This window comes from Arvicanthis niloticus, chromosome 8 (genome assembly GCF_011762505.2).
Source record: "Arvicanthis niloticus isolate mArvNil1 chromosome 8, mArvNil1.pat.X, whole genome shotgun sequence".
NCBI classification, from domain to species: domain Eukaryota; kingdom Metazoa; phylum Chordata; class Mammalia; order Rodentia; family Muridae; genus Arvicanthis; species Arvicanthis niloticus.
Window position 1 is genome coordinate 63,564,379 of NC_047665.1, and position 20,789 is coordinate 63,585,167.

General features: G+C 42.2%; 1 protein-coding gene across 5 annotated transcripts in view; it reads right to left on the reverse strand.

Annotated features, from left to right (window-relative positions):
• Fam171a1 (family with sequence similarity 171 member A1) overlaps nt 1-20,789 on the reverse strand; it is a 128,537-nt gene that overhangs the window by 98,751 nt on the left and 8,997 nt on the right. The window contains exon 1 of one of the 5 annotated variants that reach the window (XM_076939493.1): nt 2,396-2,535. The exons of 3 other annotated variants lie outside the window; for them this stretch is intronic. The gene's annotated coding sequence lies outside the window, so the exon portion shown is untranslated. Of the gene's footprint in view, nt 1-2,395; nt 2,536-20,789 lie in introns of those variants that run through there. One more of the 5 variants, XM_076939495.1, reaches the window with a different exon arrangement.

Genomic DNA, 20,789 nt, shown 5'->3' on the forward strand with positions numbered 1-20,789 from the left:
AGCTCTGAACAAAGGACAGAGCAGAAAGGAAACCTCTGTTGCTGGCCACAGCTGAGTACATCTAGCAAACAAAGGACGGATTCAGCCTCCACCTTATATCACACCGAATGCTCAAACAAACCCCATGTAGAACACAGAGTAGATGGGATGAAATCTGATCGGCCTAATCTTGTAATTATGAACTTCTCTTTCCTCCTCCTCTCTTTTTGGCTCCTAGGAGAGGTGCTGGAAAGACACAGAAAGGGGGGAGGAGAGAAAGAAAGGAAACTGGCACCATCATATCTGCTCTTGGCAAACACACACAACTGAGAGCTAGATGAAGCAAGGGAGGTTCCAGCCTGGGGAGAGACAGATGCACAGTGTAGATGGACAAACAACCACCATGACTGGGGGGCACGTCCTGTGACCCTCAGTGCCCAGGACAAGGCCCAAAGCACCAAGCATTCAATAAGTGGTTGTTCGATACACAGTGAAGGGAGCACACAGCTCTGGAGCTGGAGGACCAAAGATGGCTTCCCAAAGGGATGATTCCTGATGCTGTAAGGAGAATGACAAGGGCTCAGTGAAGCCAAAACACACCAGGAAGGAGGGCAGAGCAGCTTGATTAGCCAGTGTGCTTGAGCTATACACACACACAGAAGACAAGAGCCCAGGTGAATGGCCATGAGCAAGGTCTGGGCCAGGTACAGCAGAGGAGTATGTGGTCCAGAACTGAAGCCCAAGTAGAGAGAGGAGTTTTTAAGTGGTTAGATGGATGCCTGACCCATTTTTCCTCTAAAAGGGAAACTGAGGAAAGGAAGGACCCAAATGAGACTAGATAAAAGGAGCCTTGGCAAGAGGAGGGAGGGCCCATCAGAATTCCAAAACAATGATGTCAGACCAAGAACCCTGGATTAGAAATGAGGCATAAACATGGGCTGAGCCATAGGAGAGATGGAGAGTAGACAGCAGTTGTCCTGGTAATGGAATGAAAGAAACTGGTAAGTTGAGAGCTATCCATCACAGGTTCTTGGACAGGAGAGGTCTCAAGATCTGTTTAGAGAAGAGACGATACAAGGGAGAGGGGTGGACAGTGCTATGGATGAATGAAGGGAAGACCTATGCTAGGACTGGCCACACTGGGTATTTGTTGCAGTTTCCAGTCCCGTTGGAGGAGGGATCTGACACGGCCCAGCTCTGTCTGCAGCCCCATGATGGGGTTCTGCCAGTCATTTGTTCACAGAGGGTATGGAGGTGGGTTGTTCATGCAGCAAAGGACCAGGGGACCCAAGTGCACTTAATTCACTTAGAAACACACACTGAAACAAACACCTCTAGAAAAGGAACCTGTTCATTGGGATCGATGTTTTAAAGGTACTCTAAAGTCTAGAGTAGGGGCTGGGAGCACAGCCAAGAATCCCTACAGACATGAGTTACTAACAGGCGGTAGTACCTGAACCTCTTAATACACAGGGACAAAGAGGCAGCACACAGCCAGGGGAAGCTGGCCTCTCCAAGATCTAGCCCTTCAGCATTAAAAAAAGAAAAGAAAAGAAAAGAAAAGAAAAGAAAAGAAAAGAAAAGAAAAGAAAAGAAGAAAAAGTAGGAGTCTGAACTGCTGGCTCAGTGGTTAAGAACACCTGTTCTTGCTAAGGACCTAGGTACAAGTTCCAACAGGCACATGGTAATTTGGAACTGTCCTTAACTATAGTTCCAGGTTGCACATGATACAGACATAAATGTCCATAAAACACTCACACACATAAAATAAAACAAATAAACCTTAAACACACACACACACACACACACAAAAACCAACCAAACAACAGTAAACATAATCTCAGGGCTGGTGAGATGACTCAGTGGTTAGAGCACTTGTTGCTCTTGAACAGGCCCCAGTTTCAGTTCCCAGCATCTTCACAGTGGCTCACAACCATCCATATCTCCAGGTCCAGGGCATCTGACTTCTCTTCTGACCTCTGAGGACACCAGGCATGCTCGCATGAGCTACACATATATGCAGGGAAACACTTAAGATACATTTGTTTTTTAAAGCAAATGAAACTAAAACCGTGTAAGTTATAGAGGCATCTGGATCTCAGAGTGTATCCTGGAGTCATGGGGAGAATCATTACTTCCCAGGGCCCCTCCTCCAAATAGCACGCACTAAATGACCCTTTCATCTGCACAGAACTAGAAGCAACTGAAGACTGCAAATGGATTAAAAACATCCAAGCTTTACAACTGGGTAGGGTTGTGATCCACCTTAAAAGCATGAAGGATAGTTCATAAAAGTAGATTAACGACAATCAAACTGAAGTCTACGGCGTGTCTCACTAGGAGCTGTAGAGTGTTTTAATCATGCATATAGTAAATATTTTTACAGTGGGAAGTATGCCAATAAGTGAATACTTACCAAGGGGAAGAAATGCAGGGTCTTCCCAAGGCTCTCGTGGACCTTGGCCCCTTTAGCATGAACTCACACTCCTGTCTTGAAGCTGGGCTTTGATGAACTGAAAAGCAGTGTCTGAGGGTGACAGCGGATGGCAGAAGGAGTTTGCCTATTGCCTGTTGCCAGGAGCAGTGTGTCCTAGACCCGCCCCTTCTGTCACTACACATTGGGATCTGGGGTGCAAAGCAGCCAGCACATTAGTTCGTGTGGGAATTCATTATTCTCTCAAGGACCCCAGAAGATCCCCTGACTCATTTAGAAGAGCTGTAGGTGACTGACATACACGTGAAGTGCACGTGAGCCGTTGCAGCTGGAAGCACAAGCCCACATACTGGATTCTTACCCTAGTGCTAAGCATGGGGTACAGGGAAGGAGGGACAGAAGTCACCCTGAAGTACTTTTAACATACTGCATGCCTGTTTTATAACTTGCTATATTTTAAATGTAGTATTGTTTTCCTTTTATCTATTAGCATTACTTATTCAATTTTAGTTATTTGAGGCAAGATCTTTTGTAACCCAGTCTGGCTTCTAACTTTTTTCTGTCCCATGTCAGCTGTGTTAAAAGCCTGAACTACCATGTCCAACTGTAAAGCTTAATTTTTATTTTCTTTGAGGATTTTGTTGAGGTGTGTGTGGTGTATGTATGTATATATGTGTGTGTGTGTGGGGGTGCATTGGACAGGTGTGTGTGCATATAGGTGGAAGCATTGAACTGTGTGAGTGTGTGTGTGTGTATACACATGTGCATGTGGAAATCAGAGACTGGTAAAGAGTAAGCAGTTCTCAACCTCCCTAATGCTAAGACCCTTTTAATTCAGTTCCTCCCGTTGTGGTGACCTACAACCATAAAATTACTTTGTTGCTACTTCACAACTGTGAGTTTGCTATTGTTATGAATCATAAAGTAAATATTTGATATGCAGGATATCTGTTATGTGTCCCCAATAGAAGGGTTGTCTGAACCTCTAAGGAGGTCATGGCAGACCCACAGGTTGATAACCCCTGGTACAGAGTGTCTTCCTCTGCCATTCTCCACCTTATTCTTTGAGACAGGTTCCCTCACTAACCTGGAGCTCACCTTTCAGCTAGGCTGGTTGGAGAGAGGGCTCCGGGGATCTTTCTGCCTCTGCTGCCATCAGCTCAACAGACACATGCTGTCATTATACCTGGTAAGTTTTACTTTTCAAAAGTAGTCTGGGTTCACGATGTCCTCTGAAGTTCTGCCCTCCATTTACGTAATAGTGAGGGGAGCCCGAGAAAATTTCTTTAAGTTTGACCACATTTCATTGTTTCCTTTCTGATGACGGTTGCTAACTGATTTGTTAGCAAACCTGGGTTTTCGTGACAAGTCACTTAAATCATTATCATGGAAAATGAAACATAATTAGCCGCCCCCCCACACACACACACACAGCCACACACCTGAAGACAGATGTTTTACAACAGGTCTAAGCACATATTTCCCATCTGGAATGGCAATCCTGCTAACCTAATAGTTATCTTCATGCAATAAGTGTAAACATAGAAGGTGGCAACCATGTGTCTCTTTACACTCCTGAAGAACAGGAGGAGGGACTTCATGAATAACAGTGGAAGCGAGACTAATGACCAGCACTTAGTCACAGGCTCTCCTGGGGAAGCTCTGCTACCCCTTTGATTCCCCTAAGCCAAAAGAATGAAAGGAACCCCTAGTTTACTCCTGATTACCAAGAGGCCACTCTGTATAGTCTCCCTCCTGGGCAGCATCCACAAGGATGAGGGAGCCTTTCCCCTAGGGAGCCGAATCTGTCCTTCACCACTAAGATACTTTTCCAGGGGCTTAGGTAGGTAAACACAGAACACTGATAACCTTTATATAAACTGGACCCCAGAAAGCAGCTCCATTCAATCCTTTCATAGTTTCTAGAGTCTTAACCCTGCTTGAGAGGGGCTGAACTTTCTGTGCCCTTTTGTTAACTGTGATGTGGACACTTCCCACTGAACTCAACTGTAAAGCCAAGAACAAGGAAAGAAAGAAATCAGTCTCCCGTCACTGAGACAACTAATTGCATTCTAAGTAAATGACGTGACTGGAGCAGAGGCCAGGCTGGGGAGGAGTTATGCTTGGAAAGAGCAGGACGCTTTGATGTTAGAATATCTCGTTGAAGATTAATCAACCAAGGAGCAGAAACAGACACGGAAGATTTACAGGGACTTGAAAGAGGAAGCCCAAGCAGACATGGCAACGAGGTCACAGGCTTAGACTGCCACCCACTACCCAATGGGTTAAGTAGGAGACCCCAGCAATTGGCTACTCTGCAAAAAATAATATGAAAACAAAGTATTCTCTCCCTCCTTAACCCCGCCCCCGTGTGTGTGTGTGTGTGTGTGTGTGTGTGTTTCTGTGTTAGTGTGGCTATGTCGCGCTGTGCATGTGGAGGGCAGAGGACAAACGTGAGTGTCCGTTCTTGCCCTCCTCCTTCACACAAGGTCTACTGACGTTTGCTGCTGTGTGCTCACTCCTGCATGGGCCTTCCGACTCACTGTAGAACTGCTGGGATTACAGTGCACCATTGTATTAGGCTTTCCATGTAGGTTCTGGGAATCTGAATTCAGATCCTCATGCTTCTCTGCAAGCATCTACTCATTGAGCTGCCTTCCTAGATGCTCCCCTCCCGTTAACTCAAAGCTATTCTTATTTTTGGTAATACTTCATGTAGCCATCTTGGCTATGGAGAGTGTCAGGATGTCCGGACCTTCTTGCTCCATTCAAATGTACATCACACAAATGATACAGTGACCCATGGAAAGGGTATCTTTGTCTCTTTTCTGCATGACTAATTCTTGACCTTTGAACCCCCAGTGAAGCTACTGTCTCATGCTGCCCCCCATCCTCCACTCACTTTGCTCCACTCCCGCTTGCCACGCTGGCATGCTCTTACTAACGGCGTTTGGCTCCCACTTGAATTCTTTATTATTTTTATTTTTGCTTCCCCATGAGAGCTTCAGTTCCTGGAAAGAGGCACTAGGTGCTATTTCTTCATGTCTCCAGCGCTGGGATATGCCAAGTGACGGCTCACACTTGCCCATGAGCCTCTAAGCTGTGCTCGGAAGCAGCGGCAGGTGTTTCAGGGGAGCTGTGTGGCTCAGAGCAGGGTCCCTCTGCAGAACCCACCACCCATGTAGAACTTGGAGAGAATATACAGGAACAGGACAGGGAGGCTCTGTGTAGGACTGCCACCTCCACCCAGCGCCACACAAGCCTGCAAGGCACACTTTTTTCTCATTATAAAATGTGTGACATCTCCTGGGATACTTTAGAATGGGGAGGCCCAGAGCGGATTATAGATGTGGAGATCCATTAAGAACCATGCACATGTACAACATTGATACAGACAATTTTCTGGCCAGCGTACAGAAAGTAGGTTATGTTTGAGTCAGATTTTCACCTGTAGACCAGGCTATCCTCACATTTGTGACCCTTTTCTCTCTGCTTCCTGGGTCCTGAGATGTGCAACATCTCCTCTGGCTCAAAGCAGAGACTCTTTGTGGGATGAGAAGGTGGATGAACAGACAAAGAACACCCAAGAGCCACGAGGTAAAGAGCAGCAGAGTAAAGTCAGAAATACCTAACAACAAGTCCTTCTCATGCCTTCTTCCGTGGACTCTGAGTGTGAGTTTAGAAATGAGATCTGCTAAGGAAAAATTCCACCCAAAAGAGAGCGTACAGGAGAGAGTGAGCCAAAAGAACACCTTTCCTAACGTGTGCACATGAACTGACCCCTGCTCCGAAAACCTAGCAAGCTCTCTCCTGTTTACTTAGCATACATGAAGTACTGGTGTGGAAAGACCAACTTCAGCAGTTACTGCAGAATCTAGTACATTTCCACTCATCTATCAAGAGAAGCATTTTTAACAGTACAGGCAGTGGCTTTATTTTTAAAATTAAAAAGGCAAACCAGAGTCAGGATGGTGAAGGAAACTTTCAGAGTCACAGGAAAAGCATACAATAAAAGCCTTTTTATCAATGTTTAGTGCAATTGAAACCCCAAGTTCCATGCTTCAAGTCAATTCTACAGGAAATACAAAGTGTGCATTAAAAGGCCCTCAAACGCTGGGTATGGTGACACATGGAATCCTAGCAGCAGGAAGCCTAAGGCAGGAGTTCAAGGTCAGTCTGGCTGTATAGTGAGACTCTGGATGGGGGAGGGGGAGAGAAAGGCCCTAGAATAGTTTGCTTCACCAAAAGACAAGTGAGCAGGGTGGTCACTCTTCTTCTCATCTAATTAGCATTCTTTGAGTCTACAGTAAAAGAAACCAAATGTGTTCATAAAACCACACTGGTGTCTGGGCTTTGTGGCAAACCACTTAGGAAGCAGAGCCTTCACTCTGTTGTTGCCATGCTGGATCCTCTTGACAAAATGTGGACTGAGTGGCTCCCCACTCAGGCTCGGGGAGCGTAGCAACTTGCTAAAAGGGCTCTCTGTGCTCTGGCAGATGGGCTGCTAACTTGACCAGCCTGCAGACACAGCATCCTCCACCCTCACCAGTTGCATGCATTGACTTTTCCATCCCTTAACCATATGCCTTATCACATATGCAAAACCACGGAGAGCAGATGGTAGGTAACCAAGAGCAGAGCTGAACCAGCAGGGCGAAAAGTGGAAAATCCTGTTCAAAGGCGGCGTCCAAACCTGTCACCTCCAACCTCTGATTTAACAGGGATGCTTATGAAACCATGTGACGTTAAACACAAGAACTTCTTTCATGCCATCCAGGAAGAGCCAGTGCTATCCTTTTATATTATAATATTTAAATAACAGACCCACATTTTTCTAATGTTGTTTTGTTTATCTAAGTGGAAGTAATGACAGATTTCCTCCATATTAGAAAAGAATGATCCAGATGTCTATATAAGAAAGCAGGACAGAAGCTGCCTTTGGGTGGCCTGTTGGGAGAGACAGACTAAGAAAAAAAAGAGAGAGAGGAGGAGGAAGTAGATGAATGCCTGAGAAGAGAGGGGAACAGGATGAGACAAGAATGTGAAGGGACACAGCACAGCATCGCCCTTAGATTCTCATTGCGGATGGGAAGCATAAACTACATTTCGTGCGCATACGTGCAAGTGTGTGTGTGTGTGTGTGTGTGTGTGTGTACATGTATGTACGCATATGTATATGTGCATGTCGAAGCCAGAGGTAGACACCAAGTATCTTCCTTAGTCATTCACCATCTTATTTTTTGAAGCAAGAGATTTAAACCTGGAGCTCATTTATTCAGGTACAGTAGTTGGCCAGAAAGCCTACTGCCTTCACTTTGTAGCTTGGTGCTACAACTGTAAATGTAAGCTGCTACACCTAGCTTTTTATGTAGGTTCTGGGTAATCAAATTCAGCTGTTTTGTGTTTATATTGAAAGCATTTTTCCAAATGAGCCATCTTTCTAGATACCCAAATAGATATGACCAGAGAGTATTTCCACTATGTATTATGGTCAAGATGTTAAAAACACGAAACAAGTAATATTAAGAGTTAAAAAGAAAAACTCACAAAGGCAAATCATTCATAATAATATAATCTCTCATCAACAATCTTAAAAGTTTTTTTAAAAAAACATGCAATGATATATTTCATACACCAAAAGTAAAATAATTGTCAACCAAGATTTTTGTATTAAGAGAAGGTCTTTAAAAATTGGAAGGAAGGGCAGGCAAGATGGCCCAATGGGCAAAGGCACCTGCCTTAAAGCCTGAATACCTGAGTTCAATCCTTAGGGAACCACATGGTGGAAAGAGAAAACCATCACTTGCAAATGTCCTCCAACCTTTACAAGTATGGTGTGTGTGTGTGTTACACAATAAATGTTATAAAACTGGCAGGGAAATAAAGGCATTTCAAGAAATCACAACTTAATACAATTGGTGAACACTAACCCAGCACTGTAGAGAATCTTTACACATAGAAAAGGAGGGAGGTATCAGCTATCAGAGTGCAGGGAAGCTCAACTTTTAAAAAGGGCACATGAACACAGGAGAACTGGGAACGACTCCATCATGTCCTATGTAGTGAAGCAGCAAATTCCTGATATTAATCTGGAAGAACAGAACAAACACCCCAAACAATCAGAAAACAACCAATAAAATCTTAGGAATCCATAAGCAACTCTCAATAATAAACTTTAATGTAAATGAACTCAACTCACCAACAAAAAGATACAGACTTGCAGACTGGATAAATAAAACAAAAAAATAACAAACAAACAAACACACAAAAACTAGATCCAAACATCTATTGTCTCTAAGGTAAAGACAACTACTGACTGACAGTCTGAGAGTCAATGGATAGAAGATGGTCTATTACGTGAATGGAAGCTGAAAACAAGCTGGTCTCGCTATTCTTGTCTGAAAAAGTATACTCAAAACCAAAATCATTCAGAAGAGATAAGGAAATTAACTACAGAGCAAGAAGCAGAGAAATTTATCTAGAGGGTTTAATAATTATGAACATTGTGGTTATGAATGTTATCAAATAAATACTAATGGACATTGAATGTCCAATAGGTTCTTACACAATAATACTGGGTGATTTCAATACCTTACTACCACCTCCAGATAGGTCATTGAAACTAAAAATTAACAAAGAAACCTCAGAGTTAAACCATACCACAGAACAAGTGAACTTAGCAATTATGTATAGAGTATTCTGTCAAACAGATATAGAAATCCTTCTCAGGGTCCCACGGAACATTCCTCAAAATAAACTAATGTTCTGGGCCAGAAATCAAGTCTTACCAAATACAAAAGAATCAAAACAATGTTATGTATCTTATCAGAGCATAGTGCAATAAAGCTAAAAAATCAACAGAAACCACACAAACTATGTACACTGAAATATAATAAACTTAGATGTAAAGCCCTTCCCAGCTCACCCCACCTTTCTTACTCAACCACCATAGTGTTCTTTTTCGTTCAATCCTTAAAGACTAATTGGCATTGTTCAAATACTCGTGGCTGTGTGGTCTTCCAGTGCAGAGTGGTCAGCTGACCAGAGAAACTCTCTCTTCTCCCAGCAGCTAACACTAAGAGAATGAGAGATGACATGGGGGGCAGGTATTACAGATCCAGTGAAACTCAGGCAATCACCAGGGAATACTCTGAAGAGTTATATTCCAAAAGTCCCAGCCATAGGTTACTCACCAAAGTTGAATGAAAAGAACACACACAAGTTAAACCCACCCGTTACCATCACCGAGATTTGAAACATTACTATGAAATTCAGAGGACTGGACAGACTCACTGACAAATTCTAACAACCTCATAGAGAAATGCTAAAAACCAGTCAATGCTCTGTAAACTGACCCATAAAACAGAAATGGAAGGAACATTACTCACTCCACTGTGTGCAGCCCAATACCCAAATCAAATGAGGACACAAAAGCAAAACCTATAGACCCATTTCTCTGGGAAACGTAGATGCAAAAATTTTCAATACAATTCTCGAATACTGAATTTAGGAATGCATTAAGAAGTTCATACACCATGACCAAGTTGTTTTCAAACCAGGAGTGCAAAGTTAATTGAGCAGATACACAAATAAATAAACAACACCATACATCAACTTAATGACAGAAATTATCTGATCATCACAATCTTGGCAGAAAAGGACTTGGTTAAACAAAGTCCATATCCCTTCCTGATAAATGTCCTGGAGACACGGGGAGTAGAAGGGATATATATCAACATAATAAAGGCTATATATGATGAACCTGTAGCAAATTTACCTCTAGTCAGCCTAAATGCAGACATACTGAGTGTATTTCCTCTAAACCCTACAATGTGATGAAGACATTCACTGTGTTCCTCTTATCCAATATAGTGCTCAAAGTCTTAGGGCAACAAGACAAGGAAGAAGAAAACAGACATGAAAAGAAGTAAAATTATCCTGTCTGGGGAATCATGATCCAATGCTTAAGACTCCAACTACTTCATCAGAAAGCTCTCAGAATTGATAAATACTTTCAGCTAAATAGTATGATACAAAATTGACAAAAATCATTAATTTTTATATCCCAATAATGATTATGCCAAGAAAGTAGTTAATGAGGAAAATCTTACAATAGCATAAAATATCTATGAATCCTGTTAACAGATTGTCAAAATTAGTATTATGAAATGGCTATATTACCAAAATTAGTCTACATATTTAATGCAAACTATTTCAGGATTCCAATGGTGCTGTTCACAGAAATAGTGTAAAAAAATCCCCCAAATTCATATGGAAGCATAAAAGACCCTATGCAGAAAGGATAATGCTAGAGGCACCACAATACCTAAATCCCAAGTTATCTTACAGAGCCATGGTAACCAAACAACATGCTAGTGGTTAAAAAAAAAAAAATAGGCACGTAAATCAGTGGACTCAAATGGAAGATTCAGAAACAAACTTACATAGATAACTTTTGACAAGGGTGTCAAAAACATATAATGGGAAAAATATCTTCTTTAACAAATGATCCTGGGGAAGCTAATGAAGCTGTCACAGACCCTGTAACTCACCCTGAGCAAAACTCAGTTCAACATGGATGAAAGCGCTCTCTATCAGAAGGACCAAAAAACTGTGAAATTACAGGACAACTCAAGAAAAACACTTTAGAGATGTGGGCAGAGCCAAGGACTTTGTAAAGAAGACTCTACTAGCACAGGATGATCCTAAGAAGAGACTAATGTGGCAGATCCCGATCTGGGCGAGCAGATCCCGGGCAGCAGCTCTGTCCCCAATCTCACAGTACCCAGAGGAAGCAGGCCTCCCAGGAGCTCTAACCCAGGCAGTATCTTAGGTAAGGAGACAGCAACACCAGCCCCAAACAGGGAGTAACTGAGGCCCACTAGGACCCAGGAAGTCACTCCTGGCCCTGAGCACTGGTTCCTTCCTGTCTGCCCCTGAGCACTGAGCAGATCTTGGGCCCCAGCTCTAACCCCAGTAGTAACACCCAGTCTGCTCCAGTCAGAGACAGGGCAGGTAGCACTAAGGAGATCCAGATGGTGAAAGGCAAGTGCAAGAACATAAGCATCAGCAACCCAGGGTACTTGGCATCATTAGAACCTAGTTCTCCCACACAAGAAAGTCCTGAATTTCCCATATCACTGGGAAAGCAAAATTCAGATTTAAAATCACTTCTAATGATGATGATAGAGGACTTTAAGAAGGACATAAATAACACTCTCAAAGAATTTGAGGAGAACACAGGTAAACAGGTAGAAGCTCATAAAGAGGAAACTCAAAAATCCTTTAAAGAATTACAAGAGAACACAACCAAACAGGTGAAGTAATTGAATAAAACCATCCAGGACATAAAAACGGAAGTAGGAACAATAAAGAAATCACAAAGGGAGACTACCCTGGAGATAGAAAACCTAGGAAAGAAATCAGGAGTCATAGACACCAACAGAATACAAGAGATAAAAGAGAGAATCTCAAGTGCAGAAGATACCATAGAAAATATTGACACATCTGTCAAAGAAAATGCAAAATGCAAAAAGTTCTTAACACAAAACATCCAGGAAATCCAGGAAACAATGAGGAGACCAATCCTAAGGATAATAGGTATAGATGAGAGTGAAGATTCCCAACTTAAAGGGCCAATAAAAATCTTCAACAAAATTATAGAAGAAAACTTCCCTAACCTTAAGAATGAGATGTCCATAAACATACAAGAAGCCTATAGAACGCCAAATAGACTAGACCAAAAAAGAAATACCTCCTGTCACATAATAATCAAAACACCAAGTGCACAAAAAAATAAAGAATATTAAATGCAGTAAGGGAGAAAGGCCAAGTAACATTTAAAGGCAGACTATCAGAATTACACCAGACTTCTCACCAGATACTATAAAAGCTAGAATATGCTGGACAGATGTCATACAGACCCTAAGAGATCACAAATGCCAGCCCAGGCTACTATACCCAGCAAAAGTCTCAATTACCATAGATGGAGAAACCAAGATAATCCACAACAAAACCAAATTTACACAATATCTTCCCACAAACCCAGCATTAAATGGATAATAGCAGGAAAGCTTCAATACAAGGAGGGAAATTATACCCTAGAAAGAGCAAGAAAGTAATCCTCTTCCAACAAATCCAAAAGAAGATAGCCACACAAAGATAATTCCACCTCTACTAACAAAAATAACAGGAAAAAACAATCACTGTTCCTTAATATCTCAACATCAATGGACTCAATTCCCCAATTAAAAGACATAGGCTAATGGACTAGATATGTAAACAGGACCCAGCATTTTGCTACATACAGTGACAAAGACAGACCCTACTTTAGAGTAAAAGGCTGGAAAACAATTTTTCAAGCAAATGGTCCTAAGAAACAAGCTGGAGTAGCCATTCTAAAATCTCCAGCCCGAGAACACAAAGGGAGGGACTCATGGCTCCACCTGTATAGGTAGTTGAGGGTGGCCTTGCCAGGCATCAGTGGAAGTGGAGGGCCTTGGTGCCTGAAGGTTTGGATTCCCTAGGGGTGAGGAATTCGAGAGCAGGGAGGCAGGAATGGGAGGATGGTGGGGGCACACCCTCATAGAAACTCCCAGAATTATATGGATTAGACATGACAGAGGCAGGCTGCCAGATGACTAGATTCTAGAATTCAAACAAAAGATTATCTTGATACTAAAATTTGTTTTGAGAATTGTATATTGCAGAATACCAGCCTTGGTGTATCTACTCATCAGGCAAGCTGAGCAGACCTTCTCGAACCTCTGATGTCCTGGAATTCCAGCTGGATGCAGTGAAGACACAGAGTCAGAGGCTTATCAAATTACTCTTCCCCCTGCCCCTCTTTTAATATCTCAACGCCCGTATTCAACTTGGAGAAGTTAATGAAGAGTCGGTGCCCCTATTCCCTGGGCTTGGGGACTGAGGTGGTTAATATTGGGCTGTCTTTCTAGGGAAAAGTAGTGGTTTTGGTGGAACAGGGAGGATTAGCTAGGATTTATTGCATAGCCATAACTTACTGATAGAAATATGTATAATTGTTATTAAGATGAAGTTATAATTTCTTAAATGGTACAAAATTTACTTTGATTTCAAATTTAAGGTTTTTATTGGTACAAGCTTCTCATAAATATAAAAGTGAGATGAATATTGTTACTATCATAGGCATTGCGCCTGTATAATACATTTAAGAGTACAAGGCTTAGAGACAGTCCTTCTTCAGCTTTTTTAAACTGATTTGAGAAGGTTAACCTGTGAGTTAAGGGACTATAGCAAATCCATGGCTCTGAATTTATTGTTAGGGTGTTTTCTATATTTTATTTAGAAATAGCTGAGAGGTGTTAACAGACAACAGTCCAGATTGCCTTACATAAATAGTTGGTTTTCAGAACATCAGAAGTCCACAGAATTGACGTTACAAACATTTCTGTATTAATGTTCATTTTGATTAGAGACCTGTCTGCTACTGACAGCTTCCTGTCTTGGATTCTAAGAAGAAATTGTGCATCTTTGGCGTTACTCCAGTTGTGGTGAGACAGCCACTAGGCGAGAATTGCCTCTTTTCATCTACAGACAAATTACTGTCCAGCAAAGGACACAGTTGTGGAATAGTCAACTGATTATATCTGCCAAGACATAGTGATCGGCCCTTAATAATTCTGCATCACTAGGTCTGTCAGATGATCCTGGGCCAGAAGGCGGAAGAACAGATGCTCCAACGTTTTGTAGTATAGGGACTGTCCAGGTGTTCAGCAGTCTCTATAAATTGGCTAAGTTTTAGAAGCTATGCTTTGTGCTTCCCATAATTTCAGTTAACTCAGTCATTCTGTATTTCTAACAGGGTTGAAGACTTATAGTCTCATAGCCAATTCTAGCTATTTACTTTGAGAGAAAAGATTTGAGAGGAGTGTTTTCAGCTGACATTCATTCTAAAGCCAAGAAAAAAGCCAGGTTCAGAACTAAGTTTTTTAGGTAGGAGAGATGACAGTGGTTCTGGTTAGTCAACAAAATGATGGACTGGGTATTAGGTCTATCTTTTACCTTACTGACACAAATTGGTATAATTATGCTGTAATTGTATTTTGAGAGAGAAGTTTTATTTTAACAGGAAAGGGTGATATGTAAGAGGAGCTAAGGTGGGAGGAGTACAGAGAGGAGAAGGAGGAATAAGAAGAGGGGAAGAGCTAGGAGACTTGGGGGGGGGATGGAGGTGGATGTTCGAGTGTCTCCACCAGTCAAAGATAGTTGGTATATCTAGGTTGGGTATTGGGTTACACTTCTGACTGTATGGGCATCTTGTTATTGAGCATTACCAAACTTATAAAGCCTTTGACCAACATTAAAAAAAATTACACAAAAGCAAAAAGGAGGAGGAAGGGATTTGATAGGGGTTTTCTAGGGAGGGGAAATGGGGAAAAAGATGGCATCTGAAATGTAAATAAAATATCCAATAAAAAATAAATTTAAAAAGAATTTATATTTACTCCTACAAACAATAAGCAGTTGTTGGAGGTATGTGGCAAGGGGATTTGTTCTTGATCATCTGTATTTCAAAGAGATCAACAAAATTAATAAAAAGAAGAACAGAGAAGAGACTAATGTGACTTCTACACAGCAAAGGAAGCAGACACCAGAGAGAAGAGATGCTTAAACAAATAATGGTGGAAAACAAACAGGCAAACAAACAAAACACTTTCTGTCAACTACAAGTCAGAGAGAGATTTAGCATATATAAAAAGCACAAAACTAACCATCAAAAAGCAAGTGACCTGACCAATCAGTGAGCTGATGAACTGGACAGACAGTCCTCCAAGGGGAAAATGGCCATGAAGTGTAAGTTGATACTGTTCTGAGACTCCATTTCACTTCATTCAGGATGGCCGTTATCAAGAAAGCTAAGGATAGCAAATGCTAATGGGGATGTGGAGAAATGGGAACCCAGGTACTCTTCTGGTTTGAATGCAAACTTGTGCAGCCACCTGTGAAAATCATATATATATATATATATATATATATATATATATATATATATATAATATGATGTGTGTGTATAGGTCATGAAACTAGAAAGTGATCAAGAGAGGGAGGAAGAGGTCTTAAGCACGGGGAAGAGAAGGGCACTGAAATGAAGTGTAAGGGAGACTGAGGGAAGGGAGCTGGCCAGGGGTGGGCAACAGGGCAGTGTTGGAGGAGGATGGGTTAGAACCAAGCACATGTACAATGACATCAGACTGATCAGCAGCCTCCAGGACAGGATTTCCTGCCACTTTAAATCCCAGAGGGGACTAGGTCTGCACAGGGAGAAAGGAGCTGAAGGTCATGCCTCTTGAGCACTGAAGCAGGAAACTGGGCTGTGCTTGAAAAAGAAACACCTCAATGCTCTGCTTAATAACAAACAAAGGGGGACTATTTACACTACTAATCCTACCTGTCTATGCAATGTCCAAAGAAGCCAGACAAAAGGGCATTGAGCAATAGCCCCACCTGAAGAACAGTGCACACAACCCCATGCACAGGGCTCTTTTCTCTATGCAATTTCTATAATTAGGAAGCTCACAAACAGAAAAGTTGGGAAAGACCCAAGCAATTAGAAAAAAAGCCAGCTGCAAAGAGGGCAAGGTGATGCCAGCATCCACTTTTTCCTTAATCCAAATATGGGTGGCTCTTCACATCTGGCCAGGTGTGCTCACCTGAAAGGCCATGTATACAGATGGTGACTCAATTAATGTGATCAACTCTGGGATTGTCTTTGTAAAAGCCCCTGGGATGGGAACAGTCTTGTGCCATGCTGAGCAGGTAAGTGATGGCTCTGAGGGTCCCCACATCTTCGCCTGACAAGATGGTGCATGTATGATCACAATTGTACTACAGTAACCTGTCCATATCACACTGTGCTCCAGGTTCCCCTCTGCTTTCCCAAGCAGAAGTAGGGCTATGCTTGCAAGTGGGGGAGGGTGCAGTTTTTGAGACAATGCACCTAGCAGCAGTGTTGCTCTAAGTCTCAGGGAGAGGCCTGAAGAAACCTGAGCCTATGCTCAAGTTTCTTCTCCAGCACTTCTCCCTCCCTCAGGGACACACTCTGCAGGATATCAGGCTTGCTCTGATATCAATACCAGAGGCTCAATACCAGAGGCTGCCACTGGAATCATACTTGTGCCATGGAACATACCAGCAGACAAAGAACACCATCTCCTGGTCCCTCAACACTGGGTCAAGTCTTCTGCCTTCCCCTGTGGATGCATTTAGAACTCCATTATCTTAACCTTTAAAAGCTACTAAACTATTTTAAAGAACTGACTCTCAGCACTCATGAAGAGCCCAAATAATGGCAAAACATCCTTAGGCAAGATGTCTTGGCTCCTTTTGAGTGGAGGAACTGGCATCCGTAGGTGGCATGTGTCTTATAAGAAAGAAAATGGCACTGAAACAGCCCACAAATTGTCTCTGTTCCAGTCCCTCTTCATCCCAGATGAGGTGACACACAGGTGCGCGCACACATGCATGTGCACACATGCTCATGTATACCTATACACAACAGCTTACCTGACAGGTGTGTGATACAGTGATTCTCCATGGTCAGACAAGATAATTACCTAAATAATTTGATGGCATTGTAGAACTAATTAAATACCAAAGGGGGAAAACATTTGCCTTCTAATGTTATTGACAGTAAAAGTAAATACATTATCTAAGCTTTAATTTTGGTTTCTAAAAATGTTTCAACACATCAAAAACTCAAGTAACATCTGGAAAGTAAAACATATATGCTAAATATATTTTCATTAAATACATATGTAAAGAAACCTGTCTTTTAAATAGCTAAAATTAAGAAGATGAACAAAAGCGAATGTTTAGAGAATGAAACAAGACAATATTTTGTATATTTTTAATGAGAAAATAGAAAGATAAAACCAAAATTTAAAAACTTCTAGGACTTTCTTATGCAACTAAACATTTGCCTACTCTGTTGAAAAGTGATTTTAGTTTACAAACATTTCAGTGTGTGTGTGCTCATATGCGCACGCAGTGTGCCTGTGCGTGTGTATGCGTGTGTGTGTGTGTGTGTGTGTGTGTGCCTGTGCGTGTGTGCCTGTGCGTGTGTGTGCGTGTGCGTGTGTGTGCGTGTGTGTGCGTGTGTGTGTGCGTGTGTGTGCGTGTGTGTGCGTGTGTGTGCGTGTGTGTGCGTATGTGTGTGTGTGTGTGCGTGTGTGTGTGTCTGTGTGTGTGTGCATGCCTGTGCGTGTGTGTGCGTGTGTGTGTGCCTGTGCGTGTGTGTGCGTGTGTGTGTGTGTGTGCCTGTGCGTGTGTGCCTGTGCGTGTGTGTGCGTGTGCGTGTGTGTGCGTGTGTGTGTGTGTGTGCGTGTGTGTGCCTGTGTGTGTGTGTGTGCCTGTGCGTGTGTGCCTGTGCGTGTGTGCCTGTGCGTGTGTGTGCGTGTGTGTGCCTGTGTGTGTGTGCCTGTGCGTGTGTGTGCGTGTGTGTGCCTGTGTGTGTGTGTGTGTGCCTGTGTGTGTGTGTGCCTGTGTGTGTGTGCATCTGTGCGTGTGTGTGTGTGTACATGTGAGTGTGTGTGTCTGCCTGCTTGTGTGTGAAGGCCTGGGGACAACTTTGGGTGTCATCCAGGGAACATCATCTACTCTCTTAGATCAGGGTCTCTCCCTGGGCTGGAGCTCTCCAGCTGGTCCAGGCTGGCTGGCCAGCAAGTCCCAGAGAGCATCCTGTCCCACCTTCCCAGCTCTGGCATTATAATTACATACATTTTTATGTTGGTTCTGGGGACCAAACTCAGGTCCTTGGCAAGAACTTTAGCAACTGAGCCATCCTCCCAATGACTTCTAAGTATGGCTCAAGGGCAATGAAAACTATGTGCACAAAAGAACTGTAAAATGTCTGTCCAAACCATATTAACAAAACAGATAAAGCTAGAAGTGGCTTGAGTACTGTCTTAGGCAGGGTTTCTACTGCTGCAAGGAAACACCACGACGAAAAACAAGTTGGTGAGTAAAGGGTTTATTACAACTTCTACTATGGTCCTTCATTGAAGGAAGTCAGGACAGGAACTCAAACAAGGCAGGATCCTGGAGGCAGGAGCTGATGCAGAGGTCATGAAGGAGTACTGCTTACTGGCTTGCTCCTTATGTGTTGTTCAACCTGCTTTCTTATAGAATCCAGGATCACCAGCCCGGGGATGGTACCACCCACTGTGGGCTGGACCCACCCCTATCAATCAGTAATCAAGAAAATACCTTACAGATGGATCTTAGGGAGTCATTTTCTCAATTGAGGTTCCCTCCTTTCAGACGACTCTGGCTTGTACCAGGTTGTCATAAAACTAATCAGTATAAGTCTCCATCAGTAGACGAATGGATAAACAACCTACTGTAGTTAAAGAATGGAAAACTAGCAATAAAGAAGGGAATGACTGTGTTTCTGTTTCTATAACATGGGTAGACCTCAAAACCTGTTCTGATGAACAGCAGACATCGGGATACATCCTATCGGTTTCATTCATTTAAAGTTCTAGGAAGAGAACGGAAACAACAAAAAAATAATCTATGGAAGAAAAAATGTCAGAAGTATGGTTGCTCTTGAATGACAGGCACAGGGACTATTTGGGACAAGGAATGACAGACTTTCTGAAGTACTGTAAATATTTAATACCTTGAAAGGGACTTGAGGTACACAGGTGTTTGCAAATGTTAACAGAAATAACTTATTTCCTGACATGTAAATTTCCCTAAGAAAAAAAGAAACACTAAGCACTAACGATATTCATGCTGAAGTATTTGGGGGAAAGACTACTGATACCAAACACATATTTAAAATGCATTCAAGGGGCTGGAGAGATGGCTCAGCAGTTAAGAGCACTGACTGCTCTTCCAGAGTTCCTGAGTTCAATTCCCAGCAACCACATGGAGGCTCACAACCATCTGTAATGGGATCTGATGCCCTCTTCTTGTGTGTCGGAAGAGAGCAATGGTGTACTCATATACATAAAATAAATAAATATATAAATCTTTAAAATTCATTTTAAAAAAATCACAATTAATTGATGGTGAGAATGTGTCAATAAGGAGATAAATAATAAAGCAAGTTCAGTAACATATCATCGGTAGAACCTAGTGTGTTTAAGTAGTCACTACAAAGTTCTTCCCATTTTCTTTGTAAAACTTTTTCATGAAACAGGTTAGAAAACAATTTTTTCAGTTGCATAAAACCATCATTTTTATGAAAGTAAATTTCTTAGATCATTGTACAAGCAAAAGGAAAAGGAAAGATTGTTTTAGAAAGAAAAAGTTCAAGTCTTTTTCAAGTATCCCAAACCCTGATAAAGTAGCATTTGACACAAATTTGAGAGCAAATAAAGTTTTCTCCTTGTGCTGCAGAGAAAAGGGCATCTCATTAAGTTCCAAGGATCCAAGCATACCTCAATGTTTTACGCAGGACCACATCCTTCCCATCCTCCATCTCCTGATAGTTGGGTTCAAACACATTTCTCTTCTTATGAAAACAGTTTGCCAAGCTCTAATGGGCTTTGAAATCAAGCCAGAAGATTCTCCGGGCCCACGACCCCACCCAGCTCTATAGCCCTCCCTCACGAGCCTCTGAGAGTTATTTACATGAGTTTCTCATCTCTTCTCCAAATCTGGATCCAAGCTTTGTTCTGAGGAGATGCTCCACAAATGTCTGTTGGAGGTCACTTTGGATAAGTCAAAAAGGGGCCACACAGGCGATACTGTTGTCTGTCTTCATAAAAGTTCAGAGCCATTAAGAGACTCTTATTTATGTTGGCAAGATACTATGATGATCGAGATTGCTCAAAGTCAAATTTGACCCTCCCAGTCATAAAACAACACAGTCCAAGGGCAGTCTCGGGGACACAGTGGGTGCTACTCGTTGCTCTGTGATTTGGAGAAGGTGGTTTGCCACCTCTGGGTCCCACATTCTTTTTCTATACAATGAAAATGATATATATTCTTCATTAAACAAAAAGACTCATTGAGGGGTTGGGGAGATGTCTCAGTTGGCAAAGTTCTTCTATATAAGCATGAAGCCCCGAGTTCAACCCGCAGAATCCATATACAAAATCTGGGTGTACGCCTTGCTACTTGTAACCCTGTGGCTGGGGAGGTAGAGACAGGTGAATCCCGGTGCCACACACGCTAACTCATGAAGTCACTTCACATGACAGCAAGCACCCAGTGCATGTTAGCTAATAGCTATTATTTTTTCCTATGAGGGCACCTGTTCCTAATACACTGATAAAATACTAAGTGATACCACAAATACTTACAACTAGAAGACTTTAATAAATCACCAATATTTTTTTTTTGAAGAGCCTCACCTACCTCCTAAGTTCTCAGGCCCAAAATTTAA